We start from the raw sequence: 9,882 nt of genomic DNA on the forward strand, positions 1-9,882 counted from the left end.
CGTTTAACGTAGCATACTGACAGAAGTAGTGCGTCAAGTTACCACTGGCGAATATTTATTACTCTCCTAAACTATAATATTATCATTGTTCTTGTTAAATGCACCGAAGCTAAAATGTTATGAAGATATAAATGTAAATTTCAATTCAGCCAGGATTGACATGTATGTCGCTTTAAACATTCTCAGGAAGTTCTGTGTTCCAATGGCTGCATACTTTATAATTTTAAAATAAAATTTCAGTTTTTCATGAACTTATAAAATTTAATTTCTATATCATCAGTAGTTTCTGAATCTGTTGAAGTTTCAAACCTAATTCTGCCCAAAGATAGGTCTTTCACTGCAAACCCATCATTCTCCGGTCTTTCCTATTTTCTGCCTTTCTCTTAGTCTTCGCATATGATCCATATATCTTAATGTCGTCTATATATATAGGAAGTAATGATTGCAATTTTGGAAAGAGGACTAAGGAAAATTATTATTCATGCAGATCTTGCTCAATGAAATCTACAGTCAAAAGCACGCTGTAGCATCACGGATAAGACGTAAAATCCGAAATTTCACGGTTCGAATTACCGTCCAAGTCATAGATCTAATACTTTCGACTACACTAAACAGAAATGAGCGTCATGTTTTTCCTGGGGACAATGGCGGCCAGCACATAGGACTGACATTCTTGCTACTACACGCGCTTTAACATCCAGCCACCCTAAGGCAGTGGTTCCCAACCTTTTTTGACTGGCGACACACCTTATTGAACGCCCACGATATCGCGACACACTTATTTTATTTTATTAATAATAATAATAATAATAATAATAATAATAATAATAATAATAATAATAATAATAGTAATATAAGTAGTAAATTTCTTCTGGAGAAAAAGGTAGTGGAACTCTGTGTAGAATATTTTATAGCGGACGGGGCGATGATTACTGTTCACTGCACGGGAATTTTGTCGTTTTTAACCTACTTTTCGTCCAACTAAGACTTTCAAGGTCTAAGCGGAATTCAAGGGAAAATTATATTAAAAACATAGTTATTCACACATATTTCGGTTCCATGATGAAAAATGCAACAAAAAGGTGCCGGAACGCCGTTCCAGCGTTCTATGCTGGATGTCCCATAAAAGAAGTCCCATCCAAGATTAAACTCTGCGGTTGGTGGGTTGCACAGAGTTTCTTTATACGTGGCCTTATGGTTGAAAAACTGAACTGAGCATTCTTGCAGGTGTTCACGTTTCATTGGTAAAGTTTGTCTCAAAATAAAATGTACCATATCAAAGACTTCGTAGCAAATAAAAAATGCGTTGTAAAGAGATTTCTGGATGGCATAAAATTTGTTTTTCAAATCCAAAATTTCTTGACACACTCCATGAAGCTGCGCAGCACACCAGTGTGTTGCGACACACCGGTTGGGAACCTCTGCCCTAAGGTACCTATAATGTGGTAGCATCGCTTTGCTTGAAAAAGCGCACATATATTCCATATCTAACAGAATGCCCACTACAGGAAAAGAAAGAATTCCAATAAGAAATATTAGTAATCTGTACTTAAATTCTATATAACAGTTAGACATAATTCTGTCAAGAATTGGAAAATTACATCCACAGTTAATTGAACAGCTTATTTCCAAAGTGCTTTAAATTCATAAAATCTCGAATTAAAAAATTACGTCTTTTTTATTTTCAGATAAATAATTTCATTCTACTGTTGTGGCTATGTAAATAGCGTGCTCGCTTCCAAAGTACGCGATCCGAGTTTCGAGTCCCGAAGTGACCAATGGAAGAAATTTTCGTCCACGGGAATAGGTATTTGTGGTGGTCCTGCGTCATGCTGATCCCATGACCAGTGAGGCCTGCATTTGTAGGGTGTCTAGTGTACGATATAAAGAATCTCCCTTCCCTAACCGTAATGATGTGTAAGTCAGAGAAAAAAAGGAGGTTAAACAGAGTAGGAAAGAAAGAAAGAAAGAAAGAAAGAAAGAAAGAAAGAAAGAAAGAAAGAAAGAAAGAAAGAAAGTAAAGTGTGAATATATAGGGTCGTCTTTTTGCTTATCAAATGGTAAATAGTGTTAATAATTATCAAACATTTTTATTATGATAAACGTTTTCAGCATTAAATGCCATCATCAGATCATTCAATTATTCACTTATTGGAACATGCTTAATACATGGAACAACATATAGTAGATACAATTATACAATATAGAGACACAATCATGGTTATTATTCGCTGTGTGGCTGCGATCATTACTGTTAGTTATGTTCAGATGCACACATTATTTGTATATGAGTTGGTTTAGAATGAATACGCATCTACCTCAACAAGCAACAACACCACGTAAGTCAACATCCTAACAGTCGTTTAATTCGATATAGATCAAAGTAAAAAAAAAATTAAAAACTGATTTAACTTCATTCCCTCGTGTTACAGTAAAACTCGGCATGGTGAACCTCGAGTCGTGACATCTTTTCTTCTGGAGAATTTTATATTCACGCCGATGTAATTTGACTTATTTTATCTTTTAACTTTAAATATTAACATTTAACTTAAGCTATTGTACCAACTCATATACAAATAAACCATTCATTCTAAACCAACTCATATATAAATAATGTGTGCATCTGAACATAACCAACGTAACGATCACAGCCACACAGTGAATAATAACCATGATTGTGTCTATATTGTATAATTGTATCTACTGTATGTTGTTCCATGTATTAAGCATGTTCCAATGAGTGAATTGAATGATCTGATGATGGAATTTAATGCTGAAAACGTTTATCATAATAAAAATGTTTGATAGTTATTAACACTATTTACCATTTGATAAGCAAAAAGAAAGCCCTATGTATTCATACTTAGGGGAGAGTGGGTAGGTTTGGGACACAGGAGGAATGGGACACAAGTTTCATTTTAAATTTGGCGCGCAGTTACAAGTTCTTGTATCCGCCCATAGATGTCTCTTGAAGCAACTTCCTCTGTTATGTTGTATGACAGCACAAGGCTAGCCAATATTTATGTTGTCCATATTTTGTGTTTTTGTGTGTAAAAAGTAATATTTTAGTAGTTCTTACAAACTCTTCTAGTCATCTCATTGTTGAAGGTATGCATTTTATACTTATTATATACAACGCCATAAGGATGGGCTATATATTTATGGATAAGTTTAGGTTAACCTTACAACTAGATTTAACATGTGGCACCTTCACCAAATTTTTGTGTATGTAGGAGGAATGGGACAGCAATTTGCAGGAGCTATGGGATATGTCCCATACCTCCTGGCATGTTTTGTTATATAATGTATACTACATATTATGTAATTTTTAATATCATGAATATAAATAATTGATTTCAAAGTAAATATTTTTATTTTATTAGGTGCAGAAAAATGCCAAAACTTTGGGAAAAGAAAACTCAGAGAGTTAGAAACGACGAAAGTAAACTAAGACTTGCTCTCCAACAAGTAATAGATGAAGGTCGATCAATTAGAGCTGTAGCGAAAGAAATGAGTATTTCAAAATCTGCTCTTGCTAGGCACGTTAGTGCATTGAAATCCTTAACTAACCCCTCAAGATGTATGTCCTTATCCTAAGGCAGGAATCAGAAAAGAAAACTCGGCTCGTGGAAGAAAAAGAGCAAGAACGAGAATTATAACTGATACTCCTGAGAAGAAATACATTGAAGAAGAGACAGGCCGAAAGAAGAGTAAGAGTGCACCTAAATCAACAAATACCAGTTCCGTAAAGTCTCTGAATTTTGACACTGATTCGAGCAGCTCTGAACAAATAGAATATATTGACTCATCTGACGATGACTTGTTTGAAGTCGAGAATGAAGAAGATTTTGACTTCAATAGTGAAGATTTTGAAAAGAACGATTTTGTTCTTGTTAAATTTGAGGGAGAAAAGTCAGTTGTTCATTGTGTAGGTAGAGTTGAAGAAGTAGAAAGAGATGGAGATTTGATAGTGAATTTTATGAAGAGGAAATAGGACTCTAAAGATTTTATATTCCCAGACAAGGAGGATATCAGTTGTGTTCAAATATCTGATGCAGTTACAAAGTTGCCACATCCTTCAAACTGTGGTGGGACACAGAGAACAAGGTGCCTTTACTCATTTGGAGTTAGTTTTCAGATGTTTGCTAATGTCCATTAAGTGGTGTCCCAAAGCTCCTGCAAGCTGTCCCATTCCTCCTACTCTGTGGAAGGAACGGGACAATATGCAATACAAAGTATAACAATAATTTTCATAAATATTTTTTAAAGTTTGGTGTAGCTCATTAGGTTCCAAGTATGTTCAACAAATAAAGATTTAACAATATCAAATAAGTAATTAAATTTTTGTTGAAATTCAAATATTCTGAAAAATGTCCCATTCCTACCCACTCTCCCCTATAGTTGTCCCTGTTTATCGGTTAACACCAACTTCATCATGAAAATAAGAAAGTAAAAAATATTTCAAACAGAGTTATCTTCATAAGTTATTGCGATTTATAACTGCATTACCAATAGTACTGACACAGGCTCACCAAAATATTCCACCATAATTGGTGGTAATAATGTCACATGACCTAGTGTCAAGGGGTTTAGGAGATAAAATAATTTAAAGGTGGTTTTAGTAAGAAAAAATAAATTTTTATACCGAATAAAGTATACAATTTATTATACTATATCATTAATCTGTTTACACCATGGTAATATAATTCTAGGTCATTCAGTCACTGTCATCAGAAGAGTCATTAGTTGCACTTGGTGACAATATTTTCTGCCAAAATTACATGCAGGATGCTTTTGCTTTGTCAATCGATCTGCATTGCTTTAGAATGCGATGTCAATAGACCTACTTCATGTTCACTCAAATCCATGCGCAGTGATGTCTACTGAATGGCTAGAGAAACCTCACGTGATTACTGCTACTGTTTGTTGTTCTGTGGGCGAAATATAGAAGTATATGCTTACTGTAATTAAGATAAAAATGATGAATGTGAACACACGTTAATCACAACATTTTAATAACCCGCTATTTCCAGCTAGTGACACTTGTTCAAGGTGAAATTGTCGCTGTTAGTCCTAAATTCCTTAAGCCTATTAGCAGCTGATGTTTTAGGCCTAATTGTATTTCTACAAGATTTCAGGCTTTCAATGTATGAAGTACAAAGTAGTTCTTCGCATGTCACCACTATTCGTTACACGACTTCTCAGTTTCCTTCCTGCATCACTAAATAGTAGTATAAATGAAAATATAACTTCAGAAGCTGTTCCTTACAGCTGGTATAATCAAAATGTTCTTTACACTGCTCAACGTAATTTGTTCAGAATTTCATAGTCATATAATTAAATATATCTACAGAACTTCATTGGACGAAGAGAAGTACAATGATTGTGTTTCGATGGATTTACCCGTACAGTTTACCATATAATATTCCTATGTATTGTATTTTATGTGTCCATTATTCCTAGGCTATACGCGTCATAGTTCATTTCAAATAACTTCTATATTCAGTTAACTTCTTTATATTCTACCTATGTATTTTATATTTTTAGCTAACTGTCTGTTCTGTCAAGTAATCACTCAATTTAATTATATACTCATATATTTCATGTACTATTACGATTATCACAAATATTAATCGTAGATTCTATCTTGAGCAATTTCTATGTCTTGTAAGTTCTATATATCCCCCTTATATTATCTTATTTTACTAAAATTATTTTGATATAGTATGTAATTCATTATTTGTAATCTCTCAAGTGTTTATTCCTCTGTTCTTTTGTATTCTGCTTTTATATGAAGACAAAATGAAGCTATTACTACTACTGCTAGTTCACTACGAAATCTAAGACATACCACCTACATACATCACAATCCACATCATCACCGCCATCGTCATCTTTGTTGTTGACAAAGAGATTTTTCCATTCATTCACAGTGTTCTGCCCAAGAGCAGGTATTTCACTGCAAACCAAACATTCTCTAGTCTTTCCTATTTTCTGTCTTCCTCTTTGTCTCTTTATATGATCCATATACCTTAATGTCGTCTATGATCTAATATCTTCTTCTGCCATGAACTCTTCTCCCGTTCACCATTCCTCCAGTGCATCCTTCAGAAGGCAGTTTATTCTCAACCAGTGACCCAGCCAATTCCTTTTCCTCTTTCTGATCAGTTTCAGCATCATTCTTTCTTCACCCACTCTTTCCAACACAACCTCATTTCTTATTCTATCTGTCCATTTCACACACTCCATCCTTCTCCTTATCCACATTTCAAATACTTCAAGTCGCTTCTCTTCACTTCGTCGTAATGTCCATGTTTCTGGCCCATACAATGCTACACTCCACACAAAGCACTTCACTAGTCTCTTCCTTAGTTCTTCCTCGAGAGATCCGCAGAAGATGCTCCTTTTTCTATTAAAAGCTTTCTTTGCCATTGCTATTCTCCTTTTGACTTTTTGACAGCACCTCACGTTACTGCTTATAGTACACCTCAAATATCTGAAGCTGTCTACTTGCTCTACTGCCTCATTTATAATTCTTTACTTTTCTTCCTCTGACAATGGTCTTCGTCTTGTTAGCATTAATTATCTTCATTCCATACTGCTCACAGCTGTCATTTAGCTCCAGCAGCATATCCCTTAGTATCATCGCCTCTTCTGCTAACACCATATCAGCAAATCTTTTACACTTTATTCTTCTTCCTACTATCACTCCTCCCATATTCTGAAAACAGTTCTTCACTAAATCCTCCAAGTAGATGTTGAACAGGGCCATACGATTTAAATTCCGCCTTTACAGTTGATCTGATAATTGAAAGACCTTTTGCGTAATATGTTTCAAGCTACAATACATTGTTATCCCAAGTTATTTAAATATACTGTGTTCACTGCAATATGTACTGATATATTTATATTGAACCGAAATTACTATGTTCCGCAAGTAATAATTATTTTCTGTGTCATTTTTAAAACGTCAGATCCATATAGAAAAGTTAGTGTCTCTATTATATGGTATAATATTGTTTATGTATAATTTCTCTTTATATTGAAGAGAATGTCTCCTTTTGCACTTTAAAGGCATTCATATAATGTTATATTATCACCTGCAATGGACTATAAGAATCAGAGGAAAGACATACACCAGGGATGTCAAAGTCAAAAGCACGTACACGACTCTACGTGCTATCAAGCACTGACTGGTTGCAATGAATCTATTCTGAAAGCGATGAATAAAAAGGGGTGAGCAAAATAAACTCTGTTGGTGAATTAACTGTTTTAAAGTAACAGATAATGTGTTACATTCATACAAGACAACAAGAAATCAAAGTATGTTTTCCAGCATGTTCCTATCTAATAAATGCAATTAATTATAAATAAGTACAATTTAATAATAAACATAGACTCTCCTTACCTATACAGTTTCAGTAGTAACTAGGATCTAATTAATTGCTATATACTGTAGTTATCTGATAACGCAATTAGTATATTTATTTATTTATTTATTTATTTATTATTTTGCTAATAATTATAACATAACATATATTATATATAGAAAAAGCTTTAGCTCGCCCCTGAAAGAGGAGAACTCGTGCTCAGGGGCGGATTCCTGAATTGAAATTAATAAGTATACAATACAATTTGTCTTATATCTACTACGCAATTATAGTATATAAATTTAAATTTACAATTTCTCAACTTTTATAAAATCCGTACATAACTTTTTAAATTTAATACTAGAGCTATTAGAATTGACAAGATTAGGATATTTAAATATAAATTTCTTATGTATTCTTGGGCCTAAATTACTACTATGGTTAAATACTGTAACAGTGTTGCATTTTGGTTCAAACAATCTTAAAGAATTTATATCTTTTGTTTCATAACTATGAGAATACAATTCAGAATTATTTCGATTTTTATGTATGAATTTTATTGATACAATATAATAAATTTGTCTTACGTTAAGTACATTAAAGTCTAAAAACAAATTTTGAGATGGAAAATCAATAGGTTTATGAAGACATATTTTAATTTATTGTAATTCCTACAATATGTTTTCTATTCTTGTTCATTATCATGACTACATCAGGTAACAATGCTCTTCCTCCACGGGAAGTCTTAAGATGTGTGTCGAATTGGAGAAACACTGGGATGACAAGAGGAAGCAATTACATTGGATCTTTATTTTCTTTTCTCAGATGTATACTTCTTTGCAAGAGGTTGAATATGATTGAAGTGAAGAACTTTTCTTGTACGCCATCTGCAAATCATTTTAAGGAGACAGCCATCACCCAAGTTGGTTTGGAAAAGAAAAACATGTCACATTCTTTATTATAGAGTATCCACTGCAATATATTCCTAGAAAATCTATTATTTTCGGTGTCAGATTTTCTCATAATACCTTTCATTGGATTTGAAAATGTTTAAAACTTGTCACTTTTTGTTTCAATTACGCTGAAATTTTCCTTGACAATAGAAATCAGCTAAGTCCAGTCATGAGGGTGGTGAAATTTTAAATGAGGGTTTTTTTATTTTCTTCTGGACCGGGACAGGAGTCAGAATCAAATGTGATGTATTCTTTATTATCTGATAAATTCTGCAAATGGCCGTATAGACATGACGCAAGTTCATTCCTTCCTCTCCCTGCCATTCCCTCATACCAAATAGAGCAAGAAGTGTTGTACTCTTAGATTTAGCGTATATAATTGACGCTTATACCGGGTTGTTTCCAATCTCTGATAATGAATTTGATTGGCATCATATGCGCCAGAAGTCACACGACAGCAGAACTGTCGCTCGAGATGGCAGACCAGTAGTGAGTGATCTCATAGTGAGAGTGCACGAGGACTCACAGCAGAAATGCACAAGAAAATCGAACCTTTTTGGGAGAGGTACATAACAACTCTTTCCGATGCCAAGTACAGTTAAGTGAAAATAAAAGAAGCCTGCAATCAACGAGGTTTCGTTATTTCCAAGAAAGGCATCTTTTGTGTACTTAATAAGATTGGTAAAGCTCGAATGGAATTAATTTCTATCATCTCGTGGGCTGCGGCGACTTGTGACAGGGGGTGGATTTGCTTGCTTTTTCCACTCTGGAATTAATCCCATCCGAGCTTTTCCAGTCTTATTAGGTACTCACAAGATGCCTTTTTTGGAAATAATGAAATCACGTTTTTTACAGGCTCCTATGATTTTCACGTAACTGTACTTGTGATCGGAAAGAGTTGTTTGTACCCTTCCCAAAAAGACTCGATTTTCTTCGGCATTGCTACTGTGATACATCGTACACTCTGATTATGAAATCACTCACTATTGGTCTGTCACCCTCGCCGCAATTAAGCTGTCGGTGTGATTTCTGACGCACATGACGTCATTCAAATTCGTTATCAGAGATCGGAAACAACCCTGTAAAATGCAACATTGGCAAACACTACGACAAATCGAAAGTGTAACATTTGGTTTTGTTTCTAATCGCAGCTTCGTTATGAGTTGCTTTCGATTTGTAAACACTGTCTGCCCTCTCCAGATGCATATTGTGCTCATCTTGTATAGTTCTCCTCTCCTCATCTCTTGCTACTATCTTTTTTTTATCTTTGAAACAATCACACTTGTGGCAGGAGTCAATTTTCGGCTTTTTGAAGCTTACGTCAAAGGACTTAAACACAGCTGATGTATACATTTTCATTGAAACTGGGCTATTTCCCTCACAAAACTCCTTGTGTGGATATGCAAATGTTAAGTCAGAAGGTATAACTTTTGCTTGCGTCACGTCTTGGGTAATGATTTTCGTATGAAGGGAAACTGTTGATAAAGTATATCTTAATGTTCTCCAGCAGTTCATCGCTCATTTTGTTTGGAGCTGCGTTTCTTCCACGTTGATCAGAT

The sequence above is a fragment of the Periplaneta americana genome, chromosome 13 (genome assembly GCF_040183065.1).
Source record: "Periplaneta americana isolate PAMFEO1 chromosome 13, P.americana_PAMFEO1_priV1, whole genome shotgun sequence".
In the NCBI taxonomy this organism is placed as follows: Eukaryota; Metazoa; Arthropoda; class Insecta; order Blattodea; family Blattidae; genus Periplaneta; species Periplaneta americana.